Source organism: Artemia franciscana, chromosome 20, assembly GCF_032884065.1.
Source record: "Artemia franciscana chromosome 20, ASM3288406v1, whole genome shotgun sequence".
NCBI lineage: Eukaryota > Metazoa > Arthropoda > Branchiopoda > Anostraca > Artemiidae > Artemia > Artemia franciscana.
In genome coordinates, this window is record NC_088882.1 from 14,515,020 (window position 1) to 14,535,899 (window position 20,880).

Sequence of the window (20,880 nt, forward strand, 5' to 3'; positions counted from 1 at the left end):
GGAGGGTGGTTACGGGGTCTGAACCTGTCGCCGAAATATTTGCCCGACTTATAAAAATGTAACGAAAATGCATATAAGCAAATTTTCGCTCCGTTTTTAATGCTTTTTTTATTGCACCCCCCAGCCTTGAACAAAAATCCTAGATGCACCCTTGCCTCCCAAACTTCATATCCTCGATTAAGTTATAGGATTATGTACATGCATCAACTATATAGGTCATACCTCCATCCAATTTTGATAGAAATCCATACAGACTTAGGTTTATTGCGTTTCCAAAAATTAAGGGCTGGCCTTGGGCCCTGAAATTCAATTTTTTCTTGAGCTTCTGGACTCTTTTATTCAAGCCTTACATCAACAATGGAAGCCTTGAATGTTCAAAAATAAAGTATCAATTATGACAGGGGAGTCCAATACTGCCTCCCCATAAGAAGTGGAGGAGAAGTATACTGTCTAAGTCAATGTCACTAGAGAGACTGTACCTAAAGATAAGCGTATTTCATAACTAGGTATTAATACACATCCGTAGATATTTCGCAAACTATGAAGACAGACGCGCAGAGGGAAAAGGGACCTTCGCCCTCCTGGAGTACTGTATTTTCATATATTTCCACATAGATTTCATATTGTTCTTACAGTTCACATTTTTTTTTACAATTTCCTCCCTCGAATCATTTTCTTGATACAAAATTGGGTAAGATTCTAGTTAATTGACTTCTTGCTATCTCAGAAAGGGTTTAGGTTAGGAAAATGAAACTTTCAGGGATGAATCTACAGACTAAAGTATGTCCCGGGAAGGTATTTTGAAGAAACTACCTCCACTCCTTCTCCCTCTAGAGGGCCATGACCTTTTCTGCTTAATTGAAGTACAACAAAATTGTTTTCAGCTTCATAACTCTGCTCAATTCCATTTTATAAGGTTTTAAAGATATGCAAATAAATTTCCTAATTTAAAAAAAAAGATTGGCATGGCTCAAAATTCTACTCAAATAACAGGAATTGAATTTTCAGAACTAAAGGCAGAGAAAAAGCAGCTTCTAACTGAAAATTAAGGTAAAATGTTGTTTTGTCAAAATTTCTATAGGTATAGACCTGTCATGTAGGCAAATTTCAGGGCCCTCTAGAGGGAGAAGGATTTGAGATGGGTACTTTAAAATACCTTCCCGGGACACACTTTAGCCTGTAGACCCATCCCTGAAAGTTTCATTTTCATAACCTAAACCCTTTCCGAGATAGCAAGAAGTCAATTAACTAGAATTTTACCCAAAATTGGGGCTAGACGCCTCCACAACCTGCACAAATGCAAGATTAATAATTCATTATAAGTCTATGATGTAAACATAAAATACTTTCCTTGGTTAAATCCCCCCTCCAACAAAATAATTATTTCCGGTTTCTCCAAAACAGAAATTCAGCCACGACTTTGTCATTATGCACTGATGAAAGGTTCTTCCCTAAAGATCAACATACCTTAGATTAAATCATTCAAAAATATAACTCCTACTTTGCAACATTTACAATCAATCCTTAGAGATAAACTAAACTCTAGGCATTCTAAATTAATTGGTATAGAGATTGGTATACCCGGACTAACCCACGCATGCCCCGCCCTGAAACTGTTGTTTGTCGATGGATCTTCTTTGTCCACGATCTACCCAAACGGGTGGTATCTATCCAAGCAAGAAAAATCTTAATGATTAAGACTACATAAGGAAAGATGAATGCATCTCATGAAAGTGAAGCAGATTGACTGAATCGTTGAATTTGCTACCACACACTCTTGTGTGTTTTTGGGTCGTAAAAAGATAATGGTTTTTGTCCTTCAAGTGTAGTATCCAATCAGCAAATTGAAGTCAGTTTATGTATTTCTAGTTTTAGAATATTCATTACCAAACATAAATATTGAAAAACACTAAATTAATAATAAAAATGTATTTGTACAAAAGCCAGTGAGGGTTGTGACAAACCAAACAAAACAGACATAAAAAATCTGATACAAAAGAAACGTACAAAAAAACCACTACGGTGCAGTCCTAATCTCAGAAATTTCTCAGAAGCTTGCAAATTACCCTATAATAATTATTTCTCATTATCCTTATTTAATTTTTCTTATCAATAAGACATTCCCCAAAAGTTCCTTTTGTAAGTGAGGCAAATAAAGGAGACACAAACACATCCTCTGTTCTCCTCCCTGGAAAATTTTTCCCCCCACAATTCCAGGCAAAATCCTTCCAGTCGGATCACATAACCAGCTGATAATGAAATGATGATCCAACTCAACATAAATTTTTAAACATGTTCACTTGGTTTACTTAAACTATGCCATCCCAAATGTAAAAAAATTTTTGTCCTAAATCAGCTAACTGAGCTTTAACTTAGTTTAGCTACATTTTTTTTTAGTATAGCTAGCCAACATCAATTTTTATCAGCCCAATCTAGTACCACACTTTCATATGGTACTCAGCTGCCGTGTGAGAAAGTCAGGGTCTGGCTTATTCCCCGAGTAAATCCCCAGAATATCCCTCCTCCCGGCGGAAAATTTGGTCGTGCGAAAATTTTCCCGTTTCGAAATACCCACTCGCGGAAATTCCGCCAGGGAAATTTCCCCCAGTAAAAAAATTCCCCTAAGAGAATCAAGCCCACATGTAAAATTGAGCAGCCACAAAGAAAGCATGAACTAATGAAAGAAAAAAGAAATAAAGACAAATAATGAAGAAAGAAGGAAATTTTGGAATACTACTAATAACTCACTGCAGCCCCAAGCCGCCTGAGGCCAAAACAGCTACGCACGCTCCTCCTCCAACCTAATCTATTTAAAGCCTCCCTCTTTACACCCTCCCAGGAAGTTCCCATTTCCTTTAAATCTTTATTTATGACATCCTCCCAACCCAGACAAGGACGACCTGCTTTCCGTGTAGCCCCAGAGGGTTGGCCAAAAAGGAAAATCTTCAGTAATCTGTCATCCTTCATCCGTAGAACGTGGCCTAGCCATCTCAACCTTTCTTTCATTATAGCCCCAGAAAGCGGGATTGAACCACGCTTTTCGTACAACCTACTGTTTGAAATACGGTCAGTCAGCCGGGTACCCAGAACAATCCGTAGGCAATTTCTCTGGAAAACATCTAGTAAATTTTCATCTGCTTTTCGGAGTGCCCATGCTTCAGAGCCATATTTGACCACTGTGTAAACAGCGGAAGCGGAAAAGCGGAAGTGGGATTTTCCGTGTTTCTGTCAAATATTCATATTCTGGTTAAACTATTAATATTTCAACTTCTAAGTAAACTGATTATTTAGGGATGTCAGTTTCCTGTACCATGTTCCGTGTTTTGTAAGATATAAGTTAGAATTGCAAATTAGCGGAGTCAGTCGAGATTCGGATTCTGTCCTCAACGTTGTATTATATGTATAAATAAACATTTTTATTACACTTTATGATAGTTAGAGATGCTAGATATCCTCCACCGGTCAAACCCTATACTGTAGGCCAACGCTACCGTAATGTTCTAAAGAAGAGAATGCAGAGAGAGAAGAGGAGAAGAAGAGCCTTTACAACTGTCATCACTGTAGCTTCCAATATTCTAATCTTGGTTTGTAGGCTTATCTTTCTATTCTTCCAAACTTTTTTTAACTGTGAAAAAACACCCTGAGCTTTAGCTATTCTACTTTTAACATCTTCACTGCTCCCACCATCTTTACTAATAATACTACCAAGGTAACTGAAGCTCCCAACCTGATCAATGTTTTCGTTACCTAATGTCACCTGTTCATCTTCACTTATTCTTAGCCTTAATGACTTAGTCTTCTTAAAATTAATTTTCCAGCCTATTTTAGCACCCTGAACTCGTAAAACCTCTAAAAATTCATTCATTTTGCTCACACTTTCATCTAATATGCTTAAATCATCAGCATAATCTAAGTCCAGGAGCATTCTTCCTCCCCATTTGATTCCATGGTCTCCAATTGCCTTCCCTGTGCTCCTTAAGACGAATTCCATCAAAATGATCCATATAAAGGGGTATAGAACACAACCCTGCTTAACTCCTGATTTAATACAAAACCAGTTGCTAACCTCATTTCCTACCTTAACCGCAGCAGTATTATTCTCGTACATAGCGCAAATCACTTTAATGTATTTTTCTGGTATACCATATAACGATGACCTTTGTTAGCACTGTTCTATCAACAGAATCGAAAGCTTGCTCATAATCTATAAAACTAAGGACCAAAGGTGTTTGACAACGATGGGACTTCTCAATTATTAACCTAAGAGTAAAAACATGGTCGACACATCCTCTACCTTTTCTAAAACCGCATTGTTCTTCCCTTAAAACTTTGTCTACAGTATGTCTCAGCCTAAAAAGTATCATATTACTCAGTAATTTACTACCTACAGAGACCAGACTAATGCCTCGATAATTACGACACTCACTCTTGTCACCTTTCTTATACAGTGGTTTAATCAAGGTTTTCCTAAAATCATTAGGTACTTCCCCTTTTTCAAAAATCGTGTTCATAATCTTCAGTAGCTTATTCCTAACCTCAGAGCCACCGTATTTAAGGAACTCATTAATCATACTATCAGCACCTGGGGCTTTATTATTTTTTAATCCTTCTAGTACTGTCGCTAATTCTTCCTCACTAAACAAATCTTCCTTCACATCCAAGGTATCACAAACATTTTCATTTTCATCTATATCTTTTCCTGCAACTGTATCTCGGTTTAGCACATTCTTAAAATGTTCCACCCATCTTTCTTTTACTTTTTCCTTATCACTAATTGTGGCCCCATTTCTATCTTTAACTGGGACTAGTCCGGATTGGCTACTCCCTTTCAATTTATTAACATGCCAGTATAACATTTTCCTATTATGCCGTCTAGCCGCATCTTCCAGATCCTCAGCAATTTTATCCATCGCCTCCATTTCACATCTCCTTAGTTCATATTTTAATGCTTTCTCCACGTTCTTTACATTCCTTTTGTTTTCATACGACCTATCACTCAGATAATTCTTATACAAACACCTTCTACTCTCTATTAAACCTAAAGCTTTTTCACTAATATTCCTAGTTGCTGTCTTAGCACTCTTCCCTAGGACACCATCAGCAACTTCACAAATTGTTTTTTCTGAAATTATTCCATCCATCTTCCACATTGTCAAATTTTAAACCCTCAAGTTTAGTACTCAACTGTTCCTGGAATTTTTTTCTCAAATTTTCATCCTGAAGTCTACCAACATCATAACTTTCTGGGAGGGAGTTGCCCTTCCGAAATTTCAGCTTTAAATTAACCTTAAACACTACTAGATGGTGTTCTTTACTTTTAACATCAATAACGGCATTCCTATACACCCTAGTATCTTGTATTGATCCTGCTAGTCTTCTGTTTACAATAACATAATCAATAAGGTTTGCTGTCTTGCCATGACGTGAATACCATGTCAACTTATGGGCCATTTTGTGACCAAACACAGTATTGGTTATAACTAGGTTGTTATACCTACAAAATTGCAAAAGCCTATAGCCATTACTGTTTTCTTTTCCTACACCAAATTTACCTAGGCTAGGATATCATCTGTCCCTATTTCTACCAACCTGGGCATTAAAATATCATAGCAAAAACACCATATTTCTACCTGGTACCCTGTCTATTTGCTCCTGTAACTGTAAGTAAAATTCATCTGAGTCACTAGTATCTCCATCAGTTGGTTCAATGGGGGCATATACTACTATAACTGATACCCTAAACTTTTTAGTCATAAAATGAGCGATTAGTATTCTATTATTAATACCTTCCCAGCCTAAACAAGACTTAGCAGCTTCCTTATTCATCATGAGCCCTACTCCCTGTCTATGTACCCCATCCTTCCTGCCTGAGTAAACAAATTCTATGTCACCTAATTTCATGCTTCCTACCCCTGGGATATGAGTTTCTGAAACTCCTAATAAATCCAGTTCAAACCGCGTAACATTCCATGTTCCAATTTTCATGTTCTTTAAATCTTTGAAATTATTTTGGCCTCAAGAAAAGCAGTGATCCCGGATACCAGTGCAGGATGGGGACCAACATATCTTCTCAAGTCTACACCGAAGCGCTTAAGCCGGCTTAGAACTGGATAGACTGCTAATACTGCAAAAGTAGACCTAAGGAGCCAATTTAGCCTGTTTGAAACATCTCACAAGCCATCACCCTATAGAAAACACCTTTGAGAATTTAAATGAAGAAGAAAACTTATTAGAGACTGCTAATACTGCAAAAGTTATGAGGTACAGCAAGATTATTTTCAGCTTCACAACATTGCTCAATCCCAATTTATAAGGTTTTAAAGATATACAAATACATTTCCTAAATTTTGACGAAAAAACATTGACATGGCTCAGAATTCTACTCAAATAATAGGAATTTAAAATTTTTAATACTTTTAAAAAAGCTTTTTATTGTTCTATTTAAATGACGCGTGCTTCTCATGAGTCGTTCTTTAAGTATTGGGACAAAAAGTCAAACTTAAGCGTAAAGAGCGAGGTATTAAGAAGGGGGTATCCCCTCATATACGTAATAATTCCTGTTCATTTTATGCTTAAATGTTGCTCCTTAACTTCAGTTGGAAAAGTTTTCGTTTAATTTATGATTGTTTTTTAAATAATGCCGGGAAATCCGGCTCCCTCTCCACGTGTGAAGATCCTCTAGACAATTCAGTCTCGGTGAAAATTTACCCTATTCTTTGTGATGAACTTCGACCAAATCCATAACTTGACAACGATCTTTTATATCTTGTGTGGTAAATACATTTAGAATTTATTTGGAAGATTTTAACAATGAACTTTAAGAACAGGGTGATGGATATGTACCACTTCAGCTAACTTTGTCCTATTTATTTATAATTAAAAAAAAACAAGTTTTTTGAAACTGAAAATAAGGAGCGACATTAAAACTTAAAACGAACAGAAATTATTCCGTACATGAAAGGAGTTATCGCATCCTCAACACCCCGCTCTTTACGCTAAAGTTTTTGTTGTTTTAAAAAGTAGAGTTGTGAGAAAGAGCCAAACTTTAGCGTAAATTGCGGGGCGTTGTGGAGGGGACAGCCCCTTTCATATACGGCTTTCTCAAAGTTTTGATCGGACGATTTTGAGAAAAAGGGGTGGGAGAGGGGCTTAGCTGCCCTCCAATTTTATTTTACTTAAAAAGGCTACTAGAACTTTTAATTTTATTTACGAACGTCCTTATTAGTAATAAATATACATAATTTACAAATTAACTTACGTAACGAACTTCTATGTTCGTATATTTTTATTATGTATATGAGGGATTTTTCCCCTCGTCAATACCTCCCTCTTTACACTAAGGTTCGAATTTTGTTCCAATTCTTTAAGAATGACACCTGAATCACAAAGGCTGTTAAATTAGAATAAATAGCTCTTTTAAAATTACTAAAAACACTTTAGCGTAAAGAGTGAGGTATCGAGGAGGGGACTAACCCCTTCGTATACTGAATAATTTCTGTCCGTTGTAAGTTCCAATATTGCTCCTTACTTTCAGTTGAAAAAATTATTTTTTTTATTTAATATCTGAATGTTTTCGAATTAATGCAGCTTTTGATTTTGGCTCACCGTACATGAATAATTAAAACGAAATTTGCATATAAATTCCGGCTAAATGGCTATATTTATAATTTTTTTTCGTATAAATAAACTATTGGCTAAATGGCTTAATCAAAGTTTCAATCGGGCGATTTTCGGAAAAAGGGGTGGCGAAGGGGGCCTAGTTGCCCTCCAATTTTGTTGGGTTACTTAAAAATTATTTGATTTTTCGTTTTAAATAACGCTGGAAATTCCAGCACCCCCTTCATGGAAATTCTCTTCCCCCATGATAAATTCTTCCATCCCATATCGTGACATTCTAGGACTACTTGGTCGATACAATCACCCATGGTTAAAAAAAAACAACCGAAAAACAAATAAGCACGCATCCGTGATCTTTCTTCTGGCCAAAAACACAAGATTCTGCATTTTTGCAGATAGAAGCTTGAAACCTCTACAATAAGGTTCTCTGATACGCTGAATCTGATGGTGTGTTTCTTTTTTCTTAAGATTCTATGACTTTTAGGGGGTGTTTCCTTTTTTTTTTGAAAATAAGGCAAATTCTCTCAGGCTAGTAACTTTTGATTGGTAAAGCTAAACTTGATGAAACTTACATATTTTAAATCAGCATGAAAATCCAATTCTTGTGATGTATATATTGGTATCAAAATTCCGTTTTTTAGAGTCTCGGTTACTATGAGCAGGGTCGCTCCTTACTACTGGTCGTTACCACGAACTGTTTCATTAGGTTATTTATTTTATTTTATTATACTTTAATAGTTCTATATTATTTTTAATACATATTATATATATACTATAATTTAATTTTATTTTATTTAGGTATTTATTATTTATTTTATCTATTTATTTTACTTTTTATTAAGAACTAAGAAACTATCTACTCCTGAAGCGAAAATCATGGAGAATTCGAAAGAAATCTTGGAACGGGTCAGCTTTTTTTCACTACTGTGGCAATATGTCATCAAACATGATAAAATCGCTACATATTGAAAGAATAAAGATGCGGTGTTCCTAACGTGGTTAAAATTCCCTAAATCGAATTTGTTTACGATAAAAAAAATTGGCAAGCTTTTCAAATAGCCCGATGCGTGTATGAGAAATTGATACGCATACACCAAAATTTTATCTTCAAAAATAAAGCTATAAATTAAGCCGACCTCCTGAGAATCAGTTGTCCACAGTTCTCTTATGGAACACTCGCCAGGATCGGGCGTGAACCTCCTGGGCAAGAAAGCTGGGGATCACTCTTCGTTATAGAAAAATTAACAGTGAACTCAATCACCCCACTTAATATGTCTTGGATCTTGCTCATTATTGCTCATCGCTGAATATGGATACCCGCTATACTTTTAAGTGTCTGGTATTGAGAAAAATCATGGATGCAGCGGTAGCTGCAATCTAGTAAAGAACGAACCACAGCCCATAGTAACCAAAAGTTAAAAACCGCGTTAAGAAAAAAGCTACCTAGTGAAAAAAATTGCCATCTGATACTGATTCTGGAATGGTAACTATTATTTCGGTTCGTCCTAAAAGTAAAAGTTTATTGCGAAAAGAAATCTATGGTGCTTTCGAAAAAAATTCTGAAACCCAATGAAAATGGCGTCAGATCAGAATGAAAAGTGTATCATTGGAATCAGCATGGTCAAAAACCATTTAGAGGAAAATCCCCTCCCCCTCCTTGAACAACAAAGAAATTTTATTTATGATTATTTTTTTTTGCAGGGCTAGGGTGGAAAGGAACATCATAAAGAGATGTGTAGTTGGTCATTCCAACGAAAATTAAATTTGCTAGTGCGCTTTTTAAGTGACTAAAATATTTGAGGGCAACTAGCCCTCTCCCTAAAGGCCTCCTCCCCCTAAAGTCATCCAATCAATATTTCGAGTTAGCCATTTTGCTCAAAATAGTTCCAAGGTCAATTATATATGGTTTTGGTTGTTACATGAACATAATCCCTTGGGAAAGGGCCGTACGCTGTATCGGTATCGGACGTATTGATATCATGAGTATCGGTATGGGCGTATTGGTATCGCCTGTATCTTCGACAGATTTTTGGTACCTCATGTAAAAGATATTGCTCATATATACGTCCTTCCTATATATTCCACCATCAGCAATTTCCGAATGGTACTAAAAACGGCACTTTTGTTGCCTTGTCTCAAGGGAAAACCTGGGGCTACTGGGCTACTAGAAATTTTTAGAGTGACGATTATTGGCTCGTTTGAAACCTATTGCTCATATCTACGTGCTTTTTATCAATTCTACCATCCGTAAGTGTGATAAAGGACTAAAAATAGGGGTGTAATTTCGTCAAAATCCTACGGGGGGGGGCAAAGGTGAACCAAATTTTCCCAGATCAAGTGAATGTCAGTGAGAAATGAAAAATAAGCCTTATAGCACCATAAATGCAAAGAATCAGAGGCAATGCTGTAGGGTTGCCTATAGTAAAGGCCATACGGCTCCGTTGTTTTATTATTCGTTTATTTATTTTTTCCCAGAGGCACTTCCTATGGCAGGGGTCGTCGTATAAATTGGAAATCGAGAGCTCTAGTTCATTTTTAAGAGTCAAAAGTATCATAGGGCAGCTAGCCCACCCACACCCTTTTCCCCTAATCCGTCCGATAAAAATTTTGAGGTAGCCATTTTGTTCAAAATAGTTCAAACATCATATAGCGATAACTTTGGGGTCAATACAATCCTTCAGGGCCTGGATGAAGGCGTTGTAAGTTAAGCCCTAGGGGCAAATATGGCTCTTATAGAAGAGATGCTCTTATAAACTAAGTAGAACTGTGCCAAGCATTTTTGAGAGTGCGCCACCCGTTTTGGGGACTTTTCCAAACGTGGCGGAACTGTGCGGTATACCTGGCGTTCCGAGATGTATGCCAGGTGGTGGAAAGTCAGCGCCCCCTCGAAAATGGAAAACATGATATGTCATGCTTTTATATGTAGCTGATGGTATGAGGGTTATGATAATGATCCTACTATGAAAAAATTCCTTTTTTGTCAATTTGCTATTGTTCTCACTAAAAACATTTTGGAAACTTCAGATTCTGAAAAGGGTCAATCTTTGGCCATCCGTTTCTATTCTAATACATCCGTTGTGTTATAAACTTTGTGAAATGATATTGTATCTCTATTGCTTTATGACTTATAAACCTCCCTGAATCCAGCATTTATATGCTCCGTTGTTGGTTTCCAGGGTATAATAGAATTTCTTTAGAGTGAGCAACAGGAAAATAAAATTATATTGCTTTTTTTATTTGTGTCCATGTGTAGGCTGTAAATTGAATCAACTGTGACGAAATAAAAACTGGAAAAATAAGTTATGGTGGCCGAATGCATTTAAAATACATAATTTTGGCTATATTTATACATTAGAGGGGAGGGGCAAAGTCTAGGGAGGCAAAGTATATGCAAAATATGTTAACCATGACTATTCTGCAGGTTATGAAACAACAATTGTTTTCTTAGCATGTTCCTTTCTCTACAGTTAGTTCTCTAGGCCAGTGGTTCTCAAACTGTTGTACACGCGCCCCTTGGGGGTACGCAAAATTTTTAAGGGGTAAGTGGCTGGCTAACAAAAAAGAAACAAGGACTGATAATTTCAATTGGGCCTATGTTATAGCCATAGTTTACTTTGTAGCGGTAACTGAGGTGTAGGGTACCTAAAAAAAAGTTTGGGTAAAAAGGGGTACAGTGTCTAAATAAGTTTGAGAACCACTCTTCAAGGGAATGACCCAAGCAGTAATTTACGCTAAATATATGCACATTAGGAAACAGAGGGGGCAGAGCCGGTCCTGGGGTAAAGATAGATAAGATAAGATATTTATTTCAAAAAGATCACTATCACAAGCCCTCAAAGGGCCGAATTCGGACATCGGAGTTGACTAACAAAGCAAATAAAGCAAAAAAACACTAATAATAATGGATAACCGAATTATGAGTAAAAAAATCTGTCAAACTAAACTTGAACAAATACAAGTCAGAAAAAAACGAAAGGGAACAAAAAAAATCTAATGATACAGAAAAGAACAAAAAAAAAACATATATATCCACAAATTAAAAGGGACACTAAAAACAGTCCAAAAACTCACAAAAAAAAGAACGAAGCATAAAACACACGAAAAACATATATGATTAAAAGGGAAAATAAACCAAAACAGCGGGGAGCAAGCAAATTAGTGCAACGACTTAAAGCACCTCACATGAAAATAAGGGGGGGAGAAACTAGTTGGCTATTTTATTTATTTTTCCTGTGATGAAGGGGACAAAGGTTTTTTCATATCTGGAAGTAACGCAGCGAATGGGGGACAAAACTGGGATAGGCGCAGAAACAGCTCGAGGCTGTCGTAATCTGGATGGTGCAACACCATCAGGTCAGCGTATCAGAGAACCCTAATGTAGAAGTTTCAAGCTCCTATCTACAAAAATGTGGAATTTTGTATTTTTTGCCAGAAGACAAATCACGGGTGCGTGTTTATTTGTTTTTATGGCACTTGGTATTAACCAAGTGACATATAGCAGTCGTCAATTCTGTCGGTCTGTCTGTCGGTCTGTCGGTCTGTCGGTCTGTCTATCGGTCTGTCGGTCCCGGTTTTGCTACTTTAGGCACTTCCAGGTAAGCTAGGACGATGAAATTTGGCAAGCGTATCAGGGACCACACCAGATTAAATTAAAAATAGTCGTTTTCCCGATTTGACCATCTGGGGGGGAGTGGGGGCCCGGTTAATTCGCAAAAAATAGAAAAAATGAAGTATTTTTAACTTATCAGCGGGTATTTGGATCTTAATGAAATTTCATGTTTGGAATGATATTGTGTCTTAGAGCTCTCATTTTAAATCCCGACCGGATCTGATGACATTGGGGGGAGTCGGAGGGGGAAAACCTAAAGTCCCGGTTTTGCTACTTTAGGCACTTCCAGGTAAGCTAGGACGATGAAATTTGGCAAGCGTATCAGGGACCGGACCAGATTAAATTAGAAATAGTCATTTTCCCGATTTGACCATCTGGGGGGGGGGGAGTAGGGGCCGGTTAATTCGGAAAAATAGAAAAAATGAAGTATTTTTAACTTATGAGCGGGTGATTGGATCTTAATGAAATTTGATGTTTGGAATGATATTGTGTCTCAGAGCTCTTATTTTAAATCCCGACTGGGTCTGATGACATTGGGGGGAGTTGGAGGGGGGAAACCTAAAATCTTGGAAAACACTTAGAGTAGAGGGATCGGGATGAAACTTGATGGGAAAAATAAGCGCAAGTCCTAGATACATGATTGACATAATCGGAACTTATTTGTTCTCTTTGGGGTAGTTGGGGGGGGGGGGGAGTAAGTCTTAAAAATTAGAAAAATGAGGTATTTTCAACTTGCGAACGGGTGATCGGATCTCAATGAAATTTGATGTTTAGAAGGATATCGTGTCTTAGAGCTCTTATTTTAAATCCCGACCAGATCTTGTGATGGGGGCGGGGAGTTGGGAGGGGGAACCTAAAACTTGGAAAACACTTAGAGTGGAGGGATCGGGATGAAACATGGTGGGAAAAATAAACACAAGTCCTAGATAGATGATTGACATAAACGGAACGGATCCGCTCTCTTATGGGTAGTTGGGGGGGGGGTTAATTCTGAAAAATTAGAAAAAATGAGGTATTTTTAACTTACGAACGGGTGATTGGATCTCCATGAAATTTGATTTTTAGAAGGATATCGTGGCTCAAAGCTCTTATTTTAAATCCTGACCGGATCTGGTGACATTGGGGGAAGTTTGGGGTGGGGAGACCTAAAATGATGGGAAACGCTTAGATTGGAGGGATTGGGATGAAACTTGGTTGGAAAAATAAGCAAAAGTCTTGCATACGTAATTTACATAATTGGAACGGATCCGCTCAATTGCGGGGGGGGGGGGGTAATTCTGAAAAATAAGAAAAATAACGTATTTTTAACTTACGAAGGAGTGATCGGATCTTCATGAAACTTCATATTTAGAAGGACCTCGTAACTCTGATATCTTATTTTAAATCTCAACCGGATCAAACGTAATTGGGGGGGGGGGCAGTTGGGGGGACCGGAAATCTTAGAAAATACTTAAAGCGGTGAGATCAGGATGAAACTGGATGGGAAGAATAGAAACCTGTCTAAGATACGTGACTGACATAACTGGACCGGATCTGCTCTCTTTGGTGGAATTGGGAGGGGGGAGGTAATTTTGAAAATTGAGGTATTTGTAACTTACGAAAGGGTGACCAGATCTTAATGAAATTTGATATTTAGAAGGATCTTGTGCTATAAAGTTTAACTTTAGGTTCTGACCTTCTCACAAGTGCCAAATGAGCTCTTGGCTCTTGGCTCTTCCGACCTCGAACCATATGAGCTCTCGGCTCTTCTGACCTCGTCCAAATGAGCTCTTGGCTCTTCCGACCTCGTACCATATGAGCTCTCGGCTCTTCCGACCTCGTCACAAGTGCCATATGAGCTCTTAGCTCTTGTTTTTACCAGGGGTCCTCGTATCGACCAAGTGGTCCTAGAATGTCGCAAGAGGGCTCATCCTAACGGAAATGAAAAGTTATAGTGCCTTTTTTAAGTGACAAAAAATTGGAGGGCATCTAGGCCCCCTCCCACGCTCATTTTTTCCCAAAGTCAACGGATCAAAATTTTGAGATAGCCGTTTTGTTCAGCCAAGACGAAAACCATAATAACTATGTCTTTGGGGATGATTTACTCCCCCACAATCCCTGGGGAGGGGCTGCAAGTTACAAACTTTGACCAGTGTTTACATATAGTAATGGTTATTGGGAAGTGTACAGACGTTTTCAGTGGGATTTTATTTTATTTGGGGATGTGGCTGAGGAGAGGGGGCTATGTTGGAGGATCTTTCCTTGGAGGACTCAGTCATGGGGGAAGAAAAATTCAATGAAAAGGGTGCAGGATTCTCTAGCATCACTATAAGAAAACAATGAAAAATAAACATGAAAACGTTTTTTCAAATGAAAGGAAGAAGCAGCATTGAAACTTAAAACGAACAGAGATTTTTACGCATGAAAGGGGTTCTAAAAATACTTTAGCATAAAGAGCGAGATATTTAGGAGGAGATAAATACCTTGCTCTTTATGCTAAAGTATTTTCAGTGATTTCAACTATTTATTCTACGGCCTTTCTGATTCAGGGGTCATTCTTAAAGAATTGGGACAAAACTTACGATTTAGTGTAAAGAGCGAGGTATTAACGAGGGTACAAACCTCCTTGTATACATAATAGAAATATATGGTTATGAAAGTTTGTTACATAAGTTAATTCTTAAGTTACGTATATTTTTTACTAATAAAAACGTTCGTTAAAAATTAAAAGTTCTAGTTGCCTTTTTAAGTAACCGAAAAATTGGAGGGCAACTAGGCCTCCTTCTCCACCCCTTATTTCTCAAAATCGTCTGATCAAAACTAAGAGAAAGCCATTTAGCCAAAAAAAGGAATTAATATAAAAATTTCTTTTTAATAATTTATCTGCGGAGAGCCAAAACTTAACATGCATTAATTCAAAAACGTTCCGAAATTAAATAAAAAAAAAACTAATTTTGTTAGTTGAAAGTAAGGAGCAACATTAACTTAAAGCGAACAGAAATTACTCCGTATATGAAATGGGTTGTCCCCTCCACAATCCCTCGCTCTTTACGCTAAAGTTTGACTCTTTGCCACAATTCTACTTTTTAAAACAATAAAAAGCTTTAGCGTAAAGAGCGAGGGATTGCGGAGGGGACAACCCATTTCATATACGGAGTGATTTCTGTTCGTTTTAAGTTTTAATGTCGCTCCTTACTTTCAGCTAAAAAAATTAGTATTTTTTTTTATTAATAAGAACGTTCGTAAAAAATTAAAAGTTCTGGTTGCCTTTTTAAGTAATAAAAAAATAGGAGGGTAACTAGTTTGGAAGAGGGAGATGGCCAGAAACCCCTCTGCGCTCGTGCCTGAGCTAGAACAAATTATTCTAACTGGAATTAGGTTAGCTTTATTTCGTATCCATTGCTTTAATTAATTTTTAAGGTCTTCCACCAATGCCGTATAAAGGAGGGTGGTTACGGGGTCTGAACCTGTCGCCGAAATATTTGCCCGACTTATAAAAATGTAACGAAAATGCATATAAGCAAATTTTCGCTCCGTTTTTAATGCTTTTTTTATTGCACCCCCCCCCCAGCCTTGAACAAAAATCCTAGATGCACCCTTGCCTCCCAAACTTCATATCCTCGATTAAGTTATAGGATTATGTACATGCATCAACTATATAGGTTATACCTCCATCCAATTTTGATAGAAATCCATACAGACTTAGGTTTATTGCATTTCCAAAAATCAAGGGCTGGCCTTGGGCCCTGAAATTCAATTTTTTCTTGAGCTTCTGGACTCTTTTATTCAAGCCTTACATCTACAATGGAAGGCTTGAATGTTCAAAAACAAAGCATCAATTATGACAGGGGAGTCCAATACTGCCTCCCCATAAGAAGTGGAGAAGAAGTATACTGTCTAAGTCAATGTCACTAGAGAGACTATACCTAAAGATAAGCGTCTTTCATAACTAGGTATTAATACACATCCGTAGATATTTCGCAAACTATGAAGACAGACGCGCAAAGAGGGAAAAGGGACCTTCGCCCTCCTGGAGTACTGTATTTTCATATATTTCCATATAGATTTCATATTGTTCTTACAGTTCACACTTTTTTTACAATTTCCTCCCTCGAATCATTTTCTTGATACAAAATTGGGTAAGATTCTAGTTAATTGACTTCTTGCTATCTCAGAAAGGGTTTAGGTTAGGAAAATGAAACTTTCAGGGATGAATCTACAGACTAAAGTATGTCCCGGGAAGGTATTTTGAAGAAACTACCTCCACTCCTTCTCCCTCTAGAGGGCCATGACCTTTTCTGCTTAATTGAAGTACAACAAAATTGTTTTCAGCTTCATAACTCTGCTCAATTCCATTTTATATGGTTTTAAAGATATGCAAATAAATTTCCTAAATTAAAAAAAAAGATTGATATGGCTCAAAATTCTACTCAAATAACAGGAATTGAATTTTCAGAACTAAAGGCAGAGAAAAAGCAGCTTATAACTGAAAATTAAGGTAAAATGTTGTTTTGTCAAAATTTCTGTAGGTATAGACCTGTCATGTAGGCAAATTTCAGGGCCCTCTAGAGGGAGAAAGATTGGAGATGGGTACTTTAAAATACCTTCCCGGGACATACTTTAGCCTGTAAACCCATCCCTGAAAGTTTCATTTTCCTAACCTAAACCCTTTCCGAGATAGCAAGAAGTCAATTAACTAGAATTTTACCCAAAATTGGGGCTAGACGCCTCCACAACCTGCACAAATACAAGATTAATAATTCATTATAAGTCTATGATGTAAACATAAAATACTTTCCTTGGTTAAATCCCCCCTCACACAAAATAATTATTTCCGGTTTCTCCAAAACAGAAATTCAGCCACGGCTTTGTCATTATGCACTGATGAAAGGTTCTTCCCTAAAGATCAACATACCTTAGATTAAATCATTCAAAAATATAACTCCTTCTTTGCAACATTTACAATCAATCCTTAGAGATAAACTAAACTCTAGGCATTCTAAATTAATTGGTATAGAAATTGGTATACCCGGACTAACCCACGCATGCCCCGCCCTGAAACTGTTGTTTGGCGATGGCTGATCATAGCTGGGTGGCCCAGGATCTACCCAAACGGGTGGTATCTATCCAAGCAAGAAAAATCTTAATGATTAAGACTACATAAGGAAAGATGAATACATCTCATGAAAGTGAAGCAGATTGATTGAATTGTTTAATTTGCTACCGCACACTCTTGTGTGTTTTTGGGTCGTAAAAAGATAATGGTTTTTGTCGTTCAAGTGTAGTATCCAGTCAGCAAATTGAAGTCAGGTTATGTATTTCTAGTTTTAGAATATTCATTACCAAACATAAATATTGAAAAACACTAAATTAATAATAAAAATGTATTTGTACAAAAGCCAGTGAGGGTTGTGACAAAACAAACAAAACAGACATAAAAAATCTGATACAAAAGAAACGTACAAAAAAACCACTACGGTGCAGTCCTAATCTCAGAAATTTCTCAGAAGCTTGCAAATTACCCTTTAATAATTATTTCTCATTATCCTTGTTTAATTTTTCTTATCAATAAAACATTCCCCAAAAGTTCCTTTTGTAAGTGAGGCAAATAAAGGAGACACAAGCACATCCTCTGTTCTCCTCCCCAGAAAATTTTTTCACCCACAATTCCAGGCAAAATCCTTCCAGTCGGATCACATAACCAGCTGATAATGAAATGATGACCCAACTCAACATAAATTTTTAAACATGTTCACTTGGTTTACTTAAACTATGCCATCCCAAATGGAAAAAATTTATGTCCTAAATCAGCTAACTGAGCTTTAACTTAGTTTAGCTACATTTTTTTTTAGTATAGCTAGCCAACATCAATTTTTATCAGCCCAATCTAGTACCACACTCTCATATGGTATTCAGCTGGCGTGTGAGAAAGTCAGGGTCTGGCTTATTCCCCGAGTAAATCCCCAGAATATCCCTCCTCCCGGCGGAAAATTTGGTCTTGCGAAAATTTTCCCGTTTCAAAATACCCACTCGCGGAAATTCCGCCAGGGAAATTTCCCCCAGTAAAAAAATTCCCCTAAGAGAATCAAGCCCAAATATAAAATTGAGCAGCCACGAAGAAAGTATAAACTAATGAAAGAAAAAAGAAATAAAGACAAATAATGAAGAAAGAAGGAAATTTTGGAATACTACTACAACTACTAATAACTCACTGCAGCCCCAAGCCGCCTGAGGCCAACACAGCTACGCACGCTCCTCCTCCAACCTAATCTATTTAAAGCCTCCCTCTTTACACCCTCCCAGGAAGTTCCCATTTCCTTTAAATCTTTATTTATGACATCCTCCCAACCCAGACAAGGACGACCTGCTTTCAGTGTAGCCCCAGACGGTTGGCCAAAAAGGAAAATCTTCGGTAATCTGTCATCCTTCATTCGTAGAACGTGGCCTAGCCATCTCAACCTTTCTTTCATTATAGCCCCAGAAAGCGGGATTGAACCACGCTTTTCGTACAACCTACTGTTTGAAATACGGTCAGTCAGCCGGGTACCCAGAACAATCCGTAGGCAATTTCTCTGGAAAACATCTAGTAAATTTTCATCTGCTTTTCGGAGTACCCATGCTTCAGAGCCATATTTAACCACTGTCATCACTGTAGCTTCCAATATTCTAATCTTGGTTTGTAGGCTTATCTTTCTATTCTTCCAAACTTTTTTTAACTGTGAAAAAACACCCTGAGCTTTAGCTATTCTACTTTTAACATCTTCACTGCTCCCACCATCTTTACTAACTGAAGCTCCCAACCTGATCAATCTTTTCGTTACCTAATGTCACCTGTTCATCTTCACTTATTCTTAGCCTTAATGACTTAGTCTTCTTAAAATTAATTTTCAAGCCTATTTTAGCACCCTGAACTCGTAAAACCTCTAAAAATTCATTCATTTTGCTCACACTTTCATCTAATATGCTTAAATCATCAGCATAATCTAAGTCCAGGAGCGTTCTTCCTCCCCATTTGATTCCATGGTCTCCAATTGCCTTTCCTGTGCTCCTTAAGACGAAGTCCATCAAAATGATCCATATAAAGGGGGATAGAACACAACCCTGCTTAACTCCTGATTTAATACAAAACCAGTTGCTAACCTCATTTCCTACCTTAACCGCAGCAGTATTATTCTCGTACATAGCGCAAATCACTTTAATGTATTTTTCTGGTATACCATATAACAATAAGACCTTTGTTAACGCTGTTCTATCAACAGAATCGAAAGCCTGCTCATAATCGATAAAACTAAGGACCAAAGGTGTTTCACAACGATGGGACTTCTCAATTATTAACCTAAGAGTGAAAACATGGTCGACACATCCTCTACCTTTTCTAAAACCGCATTGTTCTTCCCTTAAAACTTTGTTTACAGTATGTCTCAGCCTAAAAAGTATCATATTACTCAGTAATTTGCTACCTACAGAGACCAGACTAATGCCTCGATAATTACGACACTCACTCTTGTCACCTTTCTTATACAGTGGTTTAATTAAGGTTTTCCTAAAATCATTAGGTACTTCCCCTTTTTCAAAAATCATGTTCATAATCTTCAGTAGCTTATTCCTAACCTCAGAGCCACCGTATTTAAGGAACTCATTAATCATACTATCAGCACCTGGGGCTTTATTATTTTTTAATCCTTCTAGTACTGTCGCTAATTCTTCCTCACTAAACAAATCTTCCTTCACATCCAAGGTATCACAAACATTTTCATTTTGATCTATATCTTTTCCTGCAACTGTATCTCGGTTTAGCACATTCTTAAAATGTTCCACCCATCTTTCTTTTACTTTTTCCTTATCACTAATTGTGGCCCCATTTCTATCTTTAACTGGGACTAGTCCGAATTGGCTACTCCCTTTCAATTTATTAACATGCCAGTATAACATTTTCCTATTATGCCGTCTAGCCGCATCTTCCAGATCCTCAGCAATTTTATCCATCGCCTCCATTTCACATCTCCTTAGTTCATATTTTAATGCTTTCTCCACTTTCTTTACATTCCTTTTATTTTCATACGACCTATCACTCAGATAATTCTTATACAAACACCTTCTACTCTCTATTAAACCTAAAGCTTTTTCACTAATATTCCTAGTTGCTGTCTTAGCACTCTTCCCTAGGACACCATCAGCAACTTCACAAATTGTTTTTCTGAAATTATTCCATCCATCTTCCACATTGTCAAATTTTAAACCCTCAAGTTTAGTACTCAACTGTTCCTGGAATTTTTTTCTCAAATTTTCATCCTGAAGTCTACCAACATCATAACTTTCCGGGAGGGAGTTGCCCTTCCGAAATTTCAGCTTTAAATTAACCTTAAACACTACTAGATGGTGATCTTTACTTTTAACATCAATAACGGCACTCCTATACACCCTAGTATCTTGTATTGATCCTGCTAGTCTTCTGTTTACAATAACATAATCAATAAGGTTTGCTGTCTTACCATCACGTGAATACCATGTCAACTTATGGGCCATTTTGTGACCAAGCACAGTATTGGTTATAACTAGGTTGTTTTACCTACAAAATTGCAAAAGCCTATAGCCATTACTGTTTTCTTTTCCTACACCAAATTTACCTAGGCTAGGATATCATCTGTCCCTATTTCTACCAACCTGGGCATTTA

General features: G+C 37.3%; 1 protein-coding gene across 3 annotated transcripts in view; it reads right to left on the minus strand.

Moving 5' to 3' along the window:
• Positions 1-20,880, minus strand: part of LOC136039783 (KIF-binding protein-like) — an 80,288-nt gene that overhangs the window by 38,408 nt on the left and 21,000 nt on the right. Inside the window, exon 1 of one of the 3 annotated variants that reach the window (XM_065723653.1) lies at positions 1,468-1,586. The exons of the other annotated variants lie outside the window; for them this stretch is intronic. The gene's annotated coding sequence lies outside the window, so the exon portion shown is untranslated. Of the gene's footprint in view, positions 1-1,467; positions 1,587-20,880 lie in introns of those variants that run through there. 3 annotated transcript variants of the gene reach the window in all.